The sequence below is a fragment of the Myodes glareolus genome, chromosome 3 (assembly GCF_982192425.1).
Source record: "Myodes glareolus chromosome 3, mMyoGla1.1, whole genome shotgun sequence".
Taxonomy (NCBI): domain Eukaryota; kingdom Metazoa; phylum Chordata; class Mammalia; order Rodentia; family Cricetidae; genus Myodes; species Myodes glareolus.
Genome location: NC_142028.1, coordinates 57,130,571 through 57,150,186, shown reverse-complemented (window position 1 = coordinate 57,150,186; position 19,616 = coordinate 57,130,571). Strand labels below are relative to the sequence as shown.

General features: G+C 42.3%; 1 protein-coding gene across 28 annotated transcripts in view; it reads right to left on the bottom strand.

Annotated features, from left to right (window-relative positions):
* Window positions 1-19,616, bottom strand: part of Magi1 (membrane associated guanylate kinase, WW and PDZ domain containing 1) — a 610,906-nt gene that overhangs the window by 481,688 nt on the left and 109,602 nt on the right. The window contains exon 1 of one of the 28 annotated variants that reach the window (XM_085686758.2): window positions 1,561-1,708. The exons of the other annotated variants lie outside the window; for them this stretch is intronic. The gene's annotated coding sequence lies outside the window, so the exon portion shown is untranslated. Of the gene's footprint in view, window positions 1-1,560; window positions 1,709-19,616 lie in introns of those variants that run through there. 28 annotated transcript variants of the gene reach the window in all.

Genomic DNA, 19,616 nt, shown 5'->3' with positions numbered 1-19,616 from the left:
TTACCACACTTACTACCAGCACAGGCTTATTCTGTTCCAAGAGACCCTTGCCAGGATCGAAGGTCACTATAACTAACAGAAAAATAAAACTTTCACCACACAAAAAGAACTACTGAAGCCACCCTACTCTAAAGAACAACATGCTTTGTAATTTTTCCCCCAGTGTTGTTTACTGAATGCTAAGGAATGCAAAATAACATGTATGTGCACACACAGAGTCTTTTGTGAGTGTCCCTTAACAGGGACTGGCTGTGACCTCCAACAGTGATGGTGGGGAGTAAATGCCTGAGTGACGCTTTCACAGATAGTTTGCTGCTGAACCAACAGAGGGAGGGAAACAAGTAAAGCTGAGGTAGAATCTCATTCATCTCTGAGTCATGCATGTCCTTTTGGTAGCTGAGGAGAACTGAAGGAAGCCCAGACTGCCACCAGACAGAATAGAACCCACTTTCAAACGGGATAAATGTAAATGAAACCAAGATGGTTCACCAACCACAAAATCCCAAACAATTTAAGAAGACTGCAATCTAATAAGAGCCAACCAATCTTATTAGAGAAGGCAGGGACTATCCTAGAGCCTAAATAGCAAGAGAAAACAGCAACACCAATCTCTGGTCCTGTAGGAAGCACCAATGTCTCTTAAGAGTCTTTTAGTGTCTCAAGCAGGTGAAAAATAGGTTGCTGGGGCCTTCTTACTTGTACAAGCCTGTACTTCCCTCCCTTTAATTCCAATTTGGGATAGATGGACAGAACTCTTCCAGCAACTCTGCAAAAGGGGCAGGGCAGCATGGGCATGACCACCTCTTTTTGGCTCTCACCTCCTGGCAGGATCTGAGCATCATCAGGGCACAGCCCAAGGACAGACACAACACCAGTCTCTTGCAAGACCAAGCCAGCAGCATCAACCCTCCAACATCAACCTTCAGCAACAGCGCCTTAAAGAGCTTCAGCAAAATCAGAATTTAAGGATCAAATGCAAGAAAAATGGAAGGAATTAGAGGTGTCGTGAAATGGCTGGAACGAGCCACCAACACTAGCTGAGGAAAAGGAGCCTTGGAAGACACTCATATTCACAGGTGCTGGGAAGAGCTGTCTTAGCTGAAGCTTTCACGGGCTGCAGAAACTGGAAGGAAAACTTGGGCAACAGGACTGGGTGTGTAGTCTGCTCTGCCACTTCCCAGCTGAGCGCGACCTTGGACAACCTGATTATAAGGTTTGGTTTCCTCATCTACAAGACAGGAATAAAAGCTCTGTATATCTCAGAGGGCAGCATGAGAATTAAATTCCTAGCACTTAGAAAGTCCTCCTAGTGAAATGTCAATATCGATCTCTGTCTCTCTGTCTCTGTCTCTTTCCTTCCCTCCCTCCCTTATCCATTTCCTTAAAAGAGGGGACAGGAAGGAACAGCCTTCTTTCGTACTGTATCTTCACCAATGATTTCTCTAAAGTTCCTACAGTGCTCTTCATAAATGATCCAGTTTTTTGTTTGCCTAAGATTAGGCACAAAAAAACAAGGTTGCATTCCTCAAAACCCCGTGAATCCAGAAGTAGCACACTTACCCTGTGAGGATGTTGGGGAGCCGGCACGATTACCTTTGGATTCGGTTTTTACAGACACCGCAGAGGCATGGTTCCAGGAGTCTTCCACGAGGGAAGCAGCATGTGTAGCCAGGAACGCCGGAGGAGCCACACTGGACAAGCAAGCCTGGTATCTCACCTATTCTGATCGCATGGCTGGAAACCAGACTGAGACACCCACCTCTCTTTGTCTTTCACACCTCCAGAGACTTTCTGCCTCAGAGATGTTCCCTAGAGGAGGCAAACTCACTTCCTGTTAAAATCTCTCAACAGATAGTCACTGTTGTTAGAATAAAGTTCAAAGCCCTTACTACAAGCTTCAAGGCTCTGTGAGCGCCCTTCCCTACCCCATAAACTCATTCCATACTCTAAGCTCCACCTTCTTCCAAGACTATCCCCACTGTCCCTCGGTCCAGCATGCCCTTCTCCCATGACTCAACCCTACCTGATACAGGTCACCTATTCATTTGATCCTCACTGGTTAAATACCTCAGAGTTCACCAGCTGTATTGCCGTTACCATACACCTGAGAGAAGGAACCTAAAAGAAAAGAGGCTGATTGGGCTCCTGGCCTCAGTCCATCCGGGCAGGGAGGCACAAAGGAGTTCATGTCCAGGAACACGTGAGGAAGGTTGCTCACATCTTGGCAGATCAAAGGGCTCCAGAATGAAAGCAAAGGCAGGTGTCAGCTTTGGTGCACACCACCCGTGACCTATGCCCATCAATTAAGCATCACTCCCTCCAGGTTTCCAAGCAGCAGCACTAGATGGGGAACCAATCTTCAAATACCACATTCAAACCAAACACCTGTGGAGAGCCTGGCTCCCACCTACCCTCCTAGGGGAAATCTCAGGAAGAGCAGGCCTGTGAACCAACTGCCAACCATGCAGCTCCTGGCCCCAGCTAATAGACAAGCAAAAGGTGGTGACCTCCTTCTGAGGTTCCCCTCTTCCCAGGTGACAACGTTCTGAAGCAAAGCTTAAGAAAGTCAGGAGGAAGCAAAGGTCTTATTATGGAAGTGCTCAATTTATAATGAAAATGAAGCATCCCTAAACATTACAGCAAAACTGGGTTCTCCACAATTGGGGTCAACCAGCCCATTACAGCAGCCAGGGCAGTCTGAAAACTGCTAATGAGAAAGTAAGGAAAGTAGTCATGCTATATCCCCCAAATCCTGATTTAGCAACAGTGCATGACACCATTTGAGTAAGATAACAGGATACTCGGCAAGGGAAGAGAAATGCTGCCTTAGCGCTCTGCTTCACAAACTACGGGTGGGGAAGAGTGTCCGAATACAGCAGTAACTAAGGGTTAGATAGCTCAAAATAAAATCAAACAGAAAAGTAAATAAAGGGCTTGCTATGAAGGCATGAGACTTGAAATTTAGATCCCTAGCATCCAATTAAAAGCTGGACTAGAGTAGGGGTCACCAACTGCCCCAGCATTGGAAAGGCAGAGACAGGAAATCCCTGGGACAAACTGGCTATCAAGATGATCCAAAATTAGCAAACTCTGGATTCATCTTAAGACCCTCGACTTAATAAAGTAGAGAACGAAAGAGGACGTCTCGACACATGCTCATACACACGCACTCACACAACTATGAATGTGCACACACACATACACAACACACACACACACACACACGCTTCTCTATAATATATGAAATACAGGCCCAAACTATACAGATACACAACTGCTATGTTAGATTATTACTCACTCTCAAAACGCTTACTCTCAGTGTCTGCACAGAGGTAATCAAAACACAGTTTGGGGCTGAGGACGTAGCTCAAAGGTACAGCACTTGCCCAGCATGCACAAGACCCTAAGGTCACTCACTGCCCAGGACTATCTGCGGTCTCCTGAACCAGCAATGCAACAAAGGAACAGTAAAAGAACAAAGCATTGACAGCTTAATTGATGACCGGAAAATCTCTGAATTATACCTGGCTTGATTATACTGCATGGTGGTAGATGACTATACTGCCAAACATAAACACGATATGGAAATCAAGATATTTCTGTGACCTGACAAGTTTCTGTGACGCCCCCAGATATGAGGAAGAATACTAGGGGGTTTAAAGTGCAGAAATGATGGAAACTCTGTGGTGAACAATTCAAGATACTTTTTTTAAAAAAAAAAAAAAACCAGTAAGTTTCCTTTCATGCACTTGGAATTATTTTAACATCTTTATTTGAGAGCATGTGCTTTGTGTTACCAGTAGTGAAGAAGCATGTCACTCTTCTCACTGAAAACACGTTGTTATGATGAAGGCACATCTTGAAAGCGACAGCATCTAATAGTAAATAGAAGGCAGCTGGCCCTCTGCGTGCATCACTGATTCCAAATCCATGGATGCAAGCAACTATTGGATGGAAATACTGGGTGGAAAAACTCTGTGCCTGTACTGAATACATACAGACCTTTAGTTGCCATTCTCCTCTAATGAAGACAGCACAGCAAACGCTTACACCACGTTTATCTTACAGTAGCTATTATTAGTAACCTAGAAATAGTTAAAGTACATTGGAAGGCTGGGTAGAGTTCAATGGTGAACACTTACTAGTATGTGCAAGGAGGTAGGTTCTATGTAACTACTAAGTCATTTTCTGTAAGTAACTTAAACCTTTTTCCACTGCGGGTCCTGGATTCAACTAATCGCCTTTGGATATCCATGGACAATTGTGTTCCTCAAAGCTGGGTTACACTAGGAAAGGGAGATTAATGACATTACATGAGCTCCCAGACAGGAATGACTAAGGAGCACTGAAAAGCTAGTGAGGACTTTACTAAGAAGGGAGCACTACGGCTAGGGCCTAGGCCGCTGGAAAGATACAGGAGGATAGGAGCTGCGTGCAGAGTCTTACCCAGTGAGGAAATCTCCACCAGATCAGGAAACATCTCCCTCCTGTTTAATACCCTTCCATCTGACAGCACTGTTCTATGGCAATGCTTCCGATTTCTAAAATAAATAACCTTTAGCAGATTGCAAAAAATCAACTGAGAAGCAACTGGTGTCGACTTTGTCCACTTTTGTAAAACCTATTAGGATTTGACTGCTGACAGACGTCACGTGAAAGGTAGCTCAGCCTTTTCCAGGCTCTGCAGGGTGACTTTCCGGCAGCCTCCTCATCAAGGGCTTTTCTGGTCCTTCAGCATGATGATCACCACAGACGATACTTCCATCTATACCCCCCGGGGGCCGACACTCACAAGTCTGCTTCTTCCCAGCATGCAGTATTGATGCAAGTCAACTATTTTAAATAAAAATAGTAAGTCTGTGTTTTTTTAATCCAGAAGATGACTTGCCGCTGATGAGGAATCAAGTTAAAGTGTAACAGCTGCCAAGCATATATTCTAAATACTGAAAGCTGTCTGTCTGCTCACAGCCCTACTCACAAATACAATCTCCCTTCCTGAGGTTGGAGAGGTGACTCAGTAAAGTATCTCTACACAAGAAACAGGGGCTTCGATTCAGATTCACAGGATCCACACAGAAAGCTGGGTGTGTCAATACATGCCTGCAATGCCCAATGCTGGGGAGGTGGAGAAGGGAAGATCCCAAGATCTCATTAGTCAGTCAGCCTTGCCAAATCAGTAGGCATGCACATGTGTCTTTCTGACAGGCTGAGGATACAGAACCCAGACTAGCCTTGAACTTCCATCTTCCTACCTTGGCTTCCTGAAAGCTGGGTTTCAAGGCTTATACCGCAATACCCAGTTCAGCCCAACCCATCTTTTCTTAAATTTGCTCCTGCTATCCTTATTTCAGAAATCTGGCTACTGTAAGTAAACTAAGCAAACTCAGATAACACCTTCCCAGTTAACACTCCTAACCATATATCTATGCTAAGATAAAAATCACCTTGAATATAAAATGATATTTTTCTTCTAATTTTTTAGGGATTCAAACTCATTGCAATAGTACTAAGTTTCATAAAAACATGCTATGCAAGTATATAATGTACTTTAGTATCTCATAAGGACATGCCATACTGGCATATAACGTAGTTTAAGTATCTCCCACAAACACGTCACACTTCTCTACTTTCTCTTTTCTCATCTCTCCTCCCTCCCATTTGTCCCTTTCTTTCTGTGTCATACATACATGATCTTACGTATCTACTGTAGCATGATTAATAAAAACCCAGAGACAGATATTGGGTCTCGACCTGAAGATCAGAAAAGCAAAGCAGCCAACTAGAGAGACCTTTTACCTCTACCCAATCTTCAAACTGAAAGAGCAAGATCCTATCTTCACGAATTCTCAGATTCCACAGTACAGCGAGTTCCTGTCTCTTCCCCTTTATATTTCTCTCTCTACCCAGCCATATCCTGTCTCCACCTCCCTAGTGCTGGGATTAAATGTGTGTGACTCCCAAGTGCTGAGATCACCTCTGTGTGAGCTCTGTCTCTCTTTTAGACAGATTCAATCTTGTGCAGCCCAAGGTGGTCTTGAACTCAGAGAAATCCTACTGCCTCTGTTTCCTGTGTCCTGGGATTAAAGGTGTATGCCACCACTCCCTGCCTGTATGGCTGACTAGTATGGCTGCTTTGCCCTTTGATCTTCAGGCAAGCTTTATTTATTAAAACAAAAATAATATACCACTATAAATCTACATATAATCTAGAATATACAAATGAAAAAAGTGATATTTGACTGAAACTAACTTGTTTAGCTTCCTAAAATAACTTCCTATGACAATATCCTATTGTATCAATTTTCCTAAAAATTTCAACTCTTCATGGCTGTGTTAAATTCCATTGTGTGTATAGGATATGTGCATAATTTTTCTGTATCTATTCAGTTAATAGACACCTACATTGATGGATTCCATGAACTGGCTACTGTGGATACTACAATAAATATCTGTGTGCAAGGTACTATGATGTACTAATGTGTAGTTCTTTGAGAAACGATCCAAGGCTGGTATGTTGGGTTGTTCAACTGAGAGTTCTCTTCTTAGTTTCTTGAATATCTAAAGTGATTACAACAGTGGCTATACAAGTCCACATTCCTGCCAGCAGTGTATAGGGGGTTTCCTTTTCTCCTCATCCTCACCTGCATTGATATGCACTGCCATTCTGACGAGGAAAGAGGATTCTGGTGTAGTTTTAACTTGCTTTTCTCTAATGTCTAGTGAGGCTGGACACTTTTTCAAATGATAAAACAGTATTTTAAGTCATTCTAGCCGTTAAATTCCTGATTCCAGAAGTACTGTGAAGAAATATCAAATTGAGAAGACCTCTTTCTCCCGTAAAAAGAATACCAGTTACTTTAAAGAAAAAAAAAAATGGTACCTGGGCAGAATGGTACATCCTATAATCTCAGTGACAGGATGGGTTTAAGGGGTGCAGGTCTATGGAGCAAGACACTGTCGGAAACCTGGAGGAGGGAGGTAAGACCAGGAGAGGGAGGACAAGCGAGACAACAAAACAAAGGAAACACACTTAAAAGGGACTGGAAGTACAATGTTACAGCTGAGAATGTTACAGAAGTTCACTCAGCCCACAGATGGCACTCCACAGAAATGGAACATCAGTCCCTCCAGCCTAGCATCCACATCGTTTCTGCCTTCTGGCTTCACTTCCCTGTGTTCCTCAGACCCTGTATACTAAGACATGCTCCCATTGATTCTTAAAAAACATACTTCTGCTTAAAATGGACTCAGGATGGATTTAACTTTCATTTATCAAAAAGGTATCCTGACACACATTTACCAAAGTTAGTTTTATACCTTTGTACAAACACCCTGATTATTTTCAATGTACAAACACCCTAATTATTTTCGATTCTCAACATTATGACCACTCTCTACTCAAAATGTTTGTACAGAGATTTTTATTTACTTTTCTTCACATAAAAGTCATATTTTTATAGTTCACTGTTGTCCTAATTTGCTTTCTGCTACTGTGAAATAGTAGAAATAAGTACTATTACCAAAAGCAGCTTAGGAAGGAAGGGGTTTATTTCATCCTACACTTTAGCATTTATCACCAAAGAAAGCCAGGACAGGACCTTAAGACAGGAACTAGAACAGAAACTGCAAAGAGTGCCGCTTAGGGGCTTGCTCTCCATGGTTTGTTCAGCCTGCTTTCTTACACAGCCCAGGACCATCTGCCAGGCGTGACATCATCCACAGTGAGCTGGACCGTCATTCATCAATCATTAATCAAGAAAATACTACCACAGACTTTTGTACAGAATAAATGAGGTTTCCTCCTCCCAGGTGATCCTAGTTTGTGTCAAGGTGACAACAAACAAAACCAACCAGAACAATTGTATTACTTCCTAGGATCATGTGTGGCATCCTAGAAGAAATTGTAAGATTTTTCTCCTGTCATTACCAAATGCTTAGAGTGTACAAGGATGGACTTGGTATCTGATGACTCACTGTTGAGTGCGGCCCCCATAAAGTAGGTAGATACCACTTCAAGCTCAAGCAACAAGGGTGAAAATGATTACCTTGCCCAGAGGTCTACACAGCTGGTGAGTGACAGTATACATTTTAATCAAAATGTAACTCAAAAGCACTGATGATAATACTTGAAAAGGGAAAGGTAAAAATGAAAATAATTTCATTCAAAGAATATTCATTTCATTGAGTAGGTCTATCCATGTAACCTCATATTTGAATACCCACGAACCCAGTTTTGAAAACAGAACACCATTAAATTTAACAATCCAACACTTCACCAGCATGGAGAGGGGTGGGGAGGTTGGTTTCCAAAACCTTACACATCATGTTTTCTGGTTTAAGGTACATGTCTCTGGTCCGCTCTGACAGAGTCAGATCCAGTGAACCTGAACAGCAGGTGAGAGGCTGGGACAGCCAAGGCTGGGATTAAAAATCAATTACAAGTAGACAATTCACATTGGGATCATCCAAGTTTGGCCTGGTTAGGGACAGCTTGTATCCGGTGCCCTCTGTTTGGTATGATAAGCAAGTTCCACAAATTCAGATATTCTGACTTTGGGGTATTTTTTCTTTTAAGGAGCAGAAATAAGAGACCCAGAAAATTAGATTCACTTAACTAACGAACCACAGGTTACGGCTGAATAAGGGACTTCATCTCCCTGGCCAGTTTCCTTAGTAAAATAGAGGGCAATGTTATCTTGCAATAATCATTATAAGAAAAAAAAACAAATAGAAAAAATCAAGGCTAGGTGTAGTTCATGGGAGGTGTGTGTGTTTGGCATGTATGAGAGGACCCAAATCCTAGCAAGGAGAACAGGGGTGAACACATACTTATATTTATTATATATGGGCATTACCAACTCTGTAACAAATCTGTCCAGCAGAAAAGTAGAACAAGTCCAGTTGAGTCTATGTTTTGACAATGTACATGTTGATGTTGTCCAGGCATTATAAAATGTTGCTTTAACTACGAGTCACCAAAATAAAAGGTTCCAGCCCTGTATAATGAAGCAATCCATCAGATACCAGGAGAAATGACAAAGTTTTATTTTAGTTTGAGTGTTTCAGATGCTACCCAGCCAACACATTGCTTATGACAAACATGCATTCCAAGAAATAAATCCATTAAATGGAGTAAGAATTATGGTATTATACTCTATTGCCTAAGTTTAAAACAGCATTCCAAGTTTTAGGCTAAGAGGTGCATACAAAGCTAAAAGATAATTCTGAGATATGAAAAGTTAGCATGCATCAAGGTCAGATTCCTAAGGGATTCAACAGATTGGGAAGCTCCGTGCTGGGCAAAAACAGAACACAGTACTGATCAGAGTTTAATTTAGGACCTACTTAACCGCTACATGCTGGAATAAAAGCTACTTCCCAAATATATCAATGAACAGTAATTCCTACTGCAATTTTTTCCCCAATAGCTGCATCCTGAAGATTAAAATCAGGGTACCTCATAATCAATCAAGCACCAGACTTGGGGAGATGCCCAGTGGCAGTAGATGGTGTTCTACAAAGACCAGGCCAGAAATTCTACCAACAGAAAGGGGGCTTCTCTGGTTAACAATGAATCAGTATTAGTCAACCCACGGGTTTGCATTAAACAACATAAAAGCCAGCAATATTTATTCTAGAGCAATCATCAACTTCTTATACTGATTAACCTGAACCCACAAGTGAACACATTGTCCGTACTGGTGACATGGTTTCTGGAGGACATGTTTACCTTGAGCGAAGCAGGCCTCAAGATACTCCTGTGGAATTCAGTGACAACAAAGGGTAATCCTGCCAGCACCCAAAGCAACACAGAACAAAATCAAAGAAAGGAAAGCACAAGAGGTGCAGGACTATTATCACCAGGGTCCGAACCTAACGCTCCAGAACACCTACTGACCACCCTAAATGTGCAAGTCAGCAGGCTAAGAACGGTGACAAACAGATGTGCCAAACAAGGTTGTTTACGAGGGCGAGGGGCCAGGAACAAACCAGCACTAAGAACTTAATACGCCTTCCCAACCCCATGTGCTAGAGTAGAAAAGCACTTCCCAAATGTACCCACAGAGAGCAACTCTTGCAGCAAAACCCCACTGCAAATGCGTTCAGAATCCTCTAATGCATGCCTCTAATGCATGTTTTGGGTGAATTATATCACTTTGGGACCTCGGTTTCTCCATACGTTAAAAGATGATGAGACCATCATCTTTTGGGGTAGTCTCTTGGGGTAGTTGCTAAAGTGAGACAGTAATAAATGTGTAAAGCTCTTAGCATAAAGTGGATACCCAATAAAAGGTATCAAGCACAGTGGCTCATGCCAGGTATCTTAGTACTCAGGAGACTGAAACAGCAAGGTTGCTTTGAGTTCAAGACCAACTTGAGTTACAGCATAGTAAACTTCCAGGCCAGTCTGGGATATAGGGTGGGACTCTGCTTCCCACCTCCTCCTGCAAAAAGAAAGAAGGTTCATAGCCTTTTTGAGAACAATTCTTGAGAGGACAGAGAAAAATCCCAGCAATTAATCATCTGGTAACAATGCTGCTCGGTCCCTTAGAAGAAGCTGCCCTGTGCCCTGTGTCAGCCTCTTGCTGGAGCCATCACAGACTCTATACCAGAAATGCTCACTCAGAGCCCAGAGACTAAAGCACTAGTACCACTCACACTTTAACACCTTGTACACATTCAGCATTAATTCTGCTAAATATTTTCCAACACTCAATGCAAAAGTGCAAATTCAGACACATGTGGCTGCTAATAGATACTTCCTGCCAAACAGCTTGGAGCAGGCACCGTCATTTGCCCTCCATAATTCGCACCTACTTTTACAGGCAGGGGGTCTGTATACTCGCCTTCTTTTAGATACCAAATACTATCCCCTGCAAAAAAAAAAAAAAAAAAAAGTCTAAATTCCAGCTTGTTGGATTGCTCCTTTTCCTCTACTGTCTCTTTTTTCTTTTTGTTTTTTAAGTCCCTAATGAGCCTGGACGGGGAAGAGGAAAAGTGATGAAGTAATAACGCACAGGTGCTTCCTACCTAATTAAAAGAGAAGTTTATAGCTGCACTGAGTCATCCCCACGGGTTAGCCATGTGCATCCTTGGAGTGGCGCGCGGCTCCATCCACGCGGCATGTGCTGCCTGCCTGCACCTTCCCTGGTAGAAAGATGATTAGCAGGTAACTGAGGGTATTTTCTGCTTCCCAGCTTTCGTCCTTATGGGCATCCCAGTTCGTTTGCACTTCCCGGATTCTAAAAGTAAAGAAATAACCCTAAAATATGGGCTCAATGCTCAGTAATTCAAAGCTTGAGATCTACTGAATCAAGATGTACCTCAGATGAAAAGAAAGATGCACAGATATGCATCTGTATGCATGATATATATTTATACTATATACGCAAATATAAGGACAGTCATATAATGCATAAGAAATATGTTCACAGGGCCAGAGAGGTGGCTTCACAGGTAAAGGCATTTATCGCCCAAGCTGATGACCTGAGTTCAATACCCAGAATCAACATGGGGAAGGAGAGATCAGACTCCTACAGGTCATCTTTTAATACCAGGTATGTGTCACAGCACAAATACACACACAAATAAACAAATGTTAAAAAAAAAACTTAAAGAACTACATTCATATCTTTTTCTAACATAGCCAAATACCACATGCTGACATTCTAGTCAAGAAGGGACTGCATACGACAGAGGTTCTGTTAGTATTTTATCACATATTAACTCTGCCGCCCCCAGTATGGCTACACTCTATGTGTGCTCAGCAAGAAATTACCCAATAGCAATTTTGCAACATGTATAGGTGTGTGGTACCCATATGTATATGACTGTTCACTTGTGTAGACCTGTGTGTGTGTGTGTGTTCAAGAAGTCATATGCACGTGTGTGTACATGTTGAGGCCTAAAGTTGATGCCCAGATTTTTCTCCATCACTTCCAATCTTGCATGTTGAGGTATGCTCTCTCAATAGAACCCAGGGCTCATCAAAAAGGCTAACCTAGCTGGCCATCCTACCTCGGGGATGCCCTATCTCTGCCTTCCAGAGTTCTGTGATCATAGATGCATCACCATGCCAACCTGGTATGTAGGTGCTTGGAATCCCGACTTGGGTCCGCATATTCACATAGTAAGTGGTTAGTTTATCCAGTGAGTTATCTTTCTAGCCCTTAATGTCACTTTTGTTGAACATAGTCTTGTCTTTACATGATATACAGCATGGCACATACTATACACCTATACACCAATGCCCATCATGACCCCAAGGGAACCCAAATAACGGACTGATGAAGGTGAGGAGGCAATTGTGAGGGACTAAGATGAGGTGAACTCTTCACAGGACACATTTTGACTCTTTGAAACTGTACAGCTCGTGAATATATAACAGGCTTAGAAGGTTACTTTTGGCTGTCTCCAAAAATATTATCTGGAATATCCTGAGTTCTCTTGTGTTTTTTAATATTTATTTTATGTATATGAATATTTTGCCTGTGTATGCATCTACGTACCATGTGTATGCCTAGTGCTCACAGAGGCCAGAAGAGGGCATCTGATCCCCCAGAACAGACGGCTATGAGCTGCCTTATGGGGCTGAGATTGACCACTGGTTCTCTGCAAGAGCAGCTAGTGCTTTTAACTGCTGAGCTGTCTCTCTAGCACCAATCAATATTTTTAAAAATTAATGTTTTACCAGTTTTTACTTCTTTATGAATAGGTATTTGCCTTTTTGCATATAAAATAAACTTCTGGAAACACAACACACTTTGCCAGAGGTTCCAAATTATATTTGTTCTTTATTTTTCTTCATTATTAGTAGTGTAAGAAACATTAAATATAAGTGCTTTATAGAAGCTGTGTTCAGAGCCAAGCATGGTGGGTCGTGCCTTCAATCTCAGCACTCTGGAGGTAGAGACAAGTATATCTCTGTGAGTTTGAGGCCAGCCTCATCTATATAAAGAGTTCTAGAACAGGTGGGGCTACAAAGAAAGACCCTGTCTCAGAAAACAAAAAACAAAACAAAACAACACTTTTGCTATATTTTTGTTAAATATTTTTAGCGCCCCAACATGTAAAACTTCTAAGCAACTGTTTTGATTCTCCCGCACTCTGTAAAACCTTTGTATGTATAAAGGCCCTGCTACATTCCGGGATTGAAGTATCTGGCCCTTTCGCCCTTCACTTCCTTTGAAATGAATTTTTTTTTTTTTTAAAGCTAACCAGTCACAAAAGACTGAGGTTAGACCCCAGCCATGGAAGAAAAGACTCAGTCACCACCCGCATTCAAATAAACCAAATCCAAGTCCTGGCCAGAGCGCTTGCTCCTGCTGTCATGAGAGCGCAAGAGTAAGGTGCTGCCTTGTCAGGACACTTCAGCTGGAGTGGGGGTCTCTTCCTTGGCAACCTGGACTTATTTCTGGCAAGAGCTCTCTTGAAAGAGGGTGGAGGGACCCTGTCCCCAGAAACAAGACTAGTGAAATACTTCTGTATATACAGATAAGACTATCCAAAACCCAGGACACTGACAACACCAAACACTGGAAGGATGTGGAGAAACGGGAAACCCCGCTCATTGTCGTGGGAACGCACAAAGGAAGGGCAAGCATGGAAGGCAGTCTGGCAGTGTCTTACAAGTGGAAACATAATCTTCCCACGCGGTCCTGCACTCAGGCTCCCATTTTACCTAGTGAAGTTGAACGAAAGGCAAGTTTAGAGCAGCTTTCTCTCACCTTGGAAAGAAGACTACTCAAGCGGGCGTATGGGAACAAGAAGGTTATCAGTGATGGTGAGGTCTGGTGAACAGACAGTACAGAACAGTGGAAACACTCATGCCAAGCTACTGTACCAGCAGTCCATGCCTGCTGTCATCTGCCCAAATCCATAGACTCTGTACACCAAAAGTGAAGGCTACGGCCAACCAGTGTTAGAGTAATGAGGGATGCATCAGTGTGTGCTCCTAAGTGTAACAACTGTACCTCTCCCGCTTGGTGGAGGTGCTAGCAGTGGAGAGAACCTGTATCAGCAAGCAGAAGGAACATGAGAAACCCCTCTGGACCTTGTTCTCAATGTTGCTGGTAACTGAACCTGCTCTAACCAAAAAAAAAAAAAAAAAACCTATGTTAAATTGATTTTATAGTTACAAAATAGATGTCTATAGATTGGGGTAGGGTCAGCATCACTATAAATTCCCAGCCTTAAAAATGTCATTAAACCCCTGGAAGACCATCTGCAATTTAAACAGTAGGCTAACAACTGTATTAATTAAACTAGACTGTTGCATCCTTTACTTTTGTTTATCTTGATTAACACCATGGATCTGAAAGTGGTCGACAGTGTTATACTTCCAAGGATCTACAAGGGCACCCAGCCGCTCGGCCGCATCGACTGGTCTCTTTTTTTTCCCCTACAAATGAGTTATTTTCATCCTGTTTGACTGCTAAGCATGTCAGCTTAAATTATTGTTTGCCTGAATCCAGTGAATTTTAAATATTCTTCACTTACAATTGTTCCACCAATACATAAATGCAAGACAGTGAGGATGCTCATGGGAAGGCATGAAGAGTTCAGCTGTACACAGGAGAAGGGTCTTTCTTAAGGTAGAATAATCAACTTCATCTTCAGAATGGGAAACAAAACAAAATGAACACTAGCCCAGAGGGTAAAGAGTTGGAGGCTTGACATTCTGGCAAAATCAGTGTGCTCACAAGGACACTGATTGTACAGGAAACAAGGCAACTCCGTAGCCCAAACTCTCAGCTTTCCTGATCCTGCTCAACTCACTGCATCAGCTTTTCTCCAGACAAAAGTGAATTACACTCATTGAATTTGAGTTAGTTTTCACCCCTAGGAGATGAAATGCTGACTTCTGATTCTGAAATTATGAATGTATGAGCAACTGGAGTTTCCATCCCCTAACCTCCAAAACGCTTACATAGGCGAAGGCTCCCAGGGGACACCTTAGTGTATTCTCGCCTGTGTTCCCTCTCCCTCCCAACCCCTCTACTGTGGGACTATCACACACCGCAAGAAGGATTCCATTTTATACTTTCTAGCATCTGCCTGCTCCTCTGAATATCAAAACTCAATAATTTGCAGCCAAATATCTCAGACCTGCAAGTCGCTTGCCTCCTTTCAACATTTTTCAATTGTATCTCCTTTAGATCGCTTTCAAATTCACAGAAACTTGTGAATGACAGAAACCTAAGTGGTCGCTCAGGTTTCTTCCTGACCCAGTGTTTCAGTACACACTTACTGGGTGACCCAGACTGGACAGGGAGCACAGAATCAGAGCAGGGAAAAAAATATTTCCAAAGAACTACAACCACTATGGGGAGCTCCAAGGTTCACAAATTACTCCTAGTGTACTGTTTGCATCTGTAGTGGCATGTGGCCCATGCATGTACATGTGTGTATAAGTATTGTCCATGTACGTGTAGAAGCCAAAGGTCAATATTGGGTTTCTTTCTCATCACCTTTCACCTCATTTTCTGAGACAGGGTCTCTTCACTAAATCTGGATTTCACCACCTGGTCAGTGAGCTCTAGGGATCTGGCTGTCTCTGCCCACCACACCCCATAATAAAGTTACAGGTGAAGCCATCACACCAGCAAGCCTTTGCCCACTGAGATATCAGCTCAGCTCTGTGATGATTAATCTTTATTTTTTGTATTTTTTATTGATATTTATTGAGCTCTACATTTTTTTCAGCTCTCCTCTCTGCCTCTCCCTTCCCCCTTCAATCCTCCCCCAAGGTCCCCACGCTCCCAATTTACTCAGGAGATTTTGTCTTTTTCTACTTTCTACTTCCCATGTAGATTAGATCTATTTAAGTCTCTCTTAGTGTCCACATTGTTGTCTAAGTTCTCTGGGATTGCAGTTTGTAGGCTAGCTTTCTTTGCTTTATGTTTAAAAACCACCCATGAGTGAGTACATGTGATAATTGTCTTTCTGTGTCTGGGTTACCTCACTCAAAATAATGTTTTCTAACTCCATCCATTTTCCTGCAAAATTCAAGATGTCATTTTTTCTGCCGTGTAGTACTCCATTGTATAAATGTACTACATTTTCCTTATGTATTCTTTGGTCAAGGGGCATTTAGGTTGTTTCCAGGACAAACAAAGCTGCTATGAACATAGCTGACCACATGCCCCTGTGGCACAATTGAGCAGATGATTAATCTTTATAAATGTACGAGCGACTGGTGTTTCTACTTGATGGCACTGAGAAGATCTTTGGAGATTAGCAATCATCTCTCTGCGTGTGAGAGCATTTCCAGGGCATAAGGGAGGCACATTGACTCTGAATGCGCGTGGCACCATAGGGGTGGGAGACAGGACAGGATGAAATAAAAGGCAAAAAGGGAGAATGGAGAAAGCGGGTTCTTTTGCTCCACCCCTGTGTGTGCGTGCAAGTGTATGCACAGGAGCACAGCCATGCATGCATGTGCATGTGTACACTCTGCTCTGAGGAAGGCAGCCGCTACTCTATGCTCCCACCACTGATGCCCCTGCCTCACCTCAACCCCATAGTCAACCGAAGTACAGGCTAAAAGCACTGAAATCACGAGCCGAGATAATCCATTCTTCCCTGGAAGCTGCTTCTCAGGAACCTTGGTAACAGAGATAGTAGGCTATTTAACACAAGAAAACTGATTTTCATTATACATATCGGTTCTCCTACCCACAATCATCTGTATTATTCTTCTAAACAAACACCTCAGCTACAATTTCTATAAGGCCTCTGTAATACTCATTAAAGCTAGTGAGATTCAAAAACAAGCAGTTCTAAAATTACTCTCCTTTGAAGTCTTAGCAAGTGGAACACAAATATTGAATCTACAAATTCCGTCAATCAAATACAAACACTATATAAATTTCTAATATGGAACCAGCTCTTTTTAAAGTTATGATACTTGGGTCACATGAAAACCTAACCTCGCTTCCCTAGATGCAATCACCTCAAGGCCCTTCAGATACATAAGCTTCATTCTCTCCTGGACTTAAGAAATATTTATAAAACAACGCAACATAATTAAATTGAGCTCATTTTGTCATGTTCAAAGAGATTCCTAACATTTATTCAATTTCACATTTCAGAAAAAAACAAAATTGAGATTAAAATGAAATATCTCCTGTGGGTTTTAATTTATATCACATATTTAGTAAGAACACAATAGAGTTGGACTGCAATTTTATACTGATCATTGGCTTTACTTCCAAACTGAGAGACCATAATTACCTAGAAAATGCAAACATGATTTTGACTTATTTTGCGATTTCAACGCACTGCAGAATTAGTTAATACTGTAGATCTTGTAGGAAGAACCCTATCACACGGTGCTCTGTGAGAATGTGACAATCTGTAACCAAAAAAAAACCTTAATCTAAATAGTCAATTGTCTAATGTTGGCCCACATTTCAGCACTGACTTATAATATTCTGAAAACTTTTGTTACCAGGTAGGCCTGGTAGCAGTGCCTGTAATCACTGTACTCAGGAGGCTGAGACAGGAGGATAACAGATTCAAAATCCATAAGGATTACATGTGAGCTCAGAACCAACCTGTGAAATGTACTGAGACATTTGTGTTAAAATAAAAAGTAAGAAGAGGGTTGTGGAAATAGTTCAATGGTAGAGAACTGGCTTCACACACCCAAGGCAAGGTTCTATTCCCCAGTGCAGAATCCCTCCTAACGCCCCCAAATAAAGCATCTTTGTTAATAATACTGGAACGGCCTCCAATCAACACAGAGGTTCGTTCTTACATGGATTTGGAATAAAGTATGGGGGAGATGGAGAATACACATTTAGATTTAGTTTTCAAAGAAATGAACACAAACAGGAATATGTCAAGTACATACAATAATCTATATATTACATGATCTGCTACATCATCTCTCTGACTCCTCAAAAACTCCAAAAATACAAGTATTATGAGATCATAATCTTTCCTCACAGGAGAGACACTAAGAGATGGAACAACATATAACTAAAACCTAAAATTCTAATGAGGGTGTCCAACACTGTGACATCGAAACATGACATTATACCATTGTGGCAAGCTACTTTCACATCTACTCTGGAACATATGCAGCTCGTGGGCCTTAGGTTGAACATGCCTGCCTAACAGATGAAAAGCCATGCAAAGTCACCCAAAGAGCACCATACTATATTAAGTTCATAGTGCAGCATCGAGGAAGAAAGTGGAAGCCTGGGTTTCTGAAATGGTGTGCCCCTCCCTACAAACCCATGTCCTCCCGGAACTTTAACTGAACTGGAGCAAGACTACTCACAACATGGCCAGGGAGCAAAAGAAAGGAAAAGGACGGGCTACGCCCTATGATCTCCTGCAAGGGCACAGTCCCAAGGACATGAAAATATTTCACTAAACCCGCCCCTTTTATGTTTCACCAGCTCCTAATAATACCTTCTTGGCGACTTAGCTACCAAAACATTGGCCTGTGTGAATTCAAAATCCATGTGGCAGGGCTGGAAGGTTGCTTCAGTGGCTATGAACCAAAAACAGCTCCCGCAGATGGTCCAGATCCAGTTCCCAGCACTTGCAAGGCAGCTCCCAACTTCCTGGAACTCCAGCTCCCAGGGAATCTGACATCTATGGCCTCAGAAATGTACTCTCATGCACACACATGCCCCACAGACACCCATAATTTTAAAAAATTATTAGATTTATATTATGTTATTGAGTGATCTGCCTGCACGTGTATATGTGCACCACCTAAGTGCTTGATACCCAAGAAGAGGGCACTGGATCCCCTGGAACAGCAGTGAAGGGAGGCTGTGAACCATCATATGTGTGCTGGAACTCAAACATCGGTGCTCTGCAACAAGTGCTCCTAACCACTGACCCTTCCTTCCAGCCCAACATATACACATTAGTTAAAACTAAAAAACTAAACAATGTAAATCCCCAAACCCAAACTACAGCTCATAGCTACACAGTAACAAAACCAGGGAATGTTGATGGCTGGCAGAAACTCAGAAGGCACATGAAGGAGTCCTCCCTAAGGCCTCACAGATCTCACAATCCTCTTCGACTTCACGTTTCTAGAACTCGAAAATGACACGTTTCTGTTGCTAAAAGCTACCCAGTTGTTAAAGCAGCCTGAAGAAGCTCTGGCATGTGAGAAGAGAATGTAATGTAATGGCACAGCGATGCCAATATCCCACCTGCAAAGGCTGGATGAGAACCTGAAGCAGAAGCAGCAACAGGAGCCAGCCGGTCAGCAGATAACCAGGCTGGCCTAGTTATCAGATGGTAACTAGTGTCCAATGACAACCACTGGTGTATTTCCAGCCGCACATCAGCATCTGTGATAAACTCCCCTGTGAACACTGCTTATGAGAGGAGAGGGTGACTTTGCTCTAGATTACAGCTCTGTCTGGATACAGGAAGCACGAGAGCTTCACAACAGGAGACATTTGCAAGTATAGTCTCCCTTAGGGCTCGCACGTCCTTAAATAAAATTTCATTATTCCTCATCAGTTTGAAATTTTGACTCTAATATCTATGGGTCGTGTGTCTCATGGGAAAGTCTGTTAACTCTGTGATGTACAGTCTGCTGCTTGTCTCTTTATTCTTCATGCATTCACCCAGCCAGC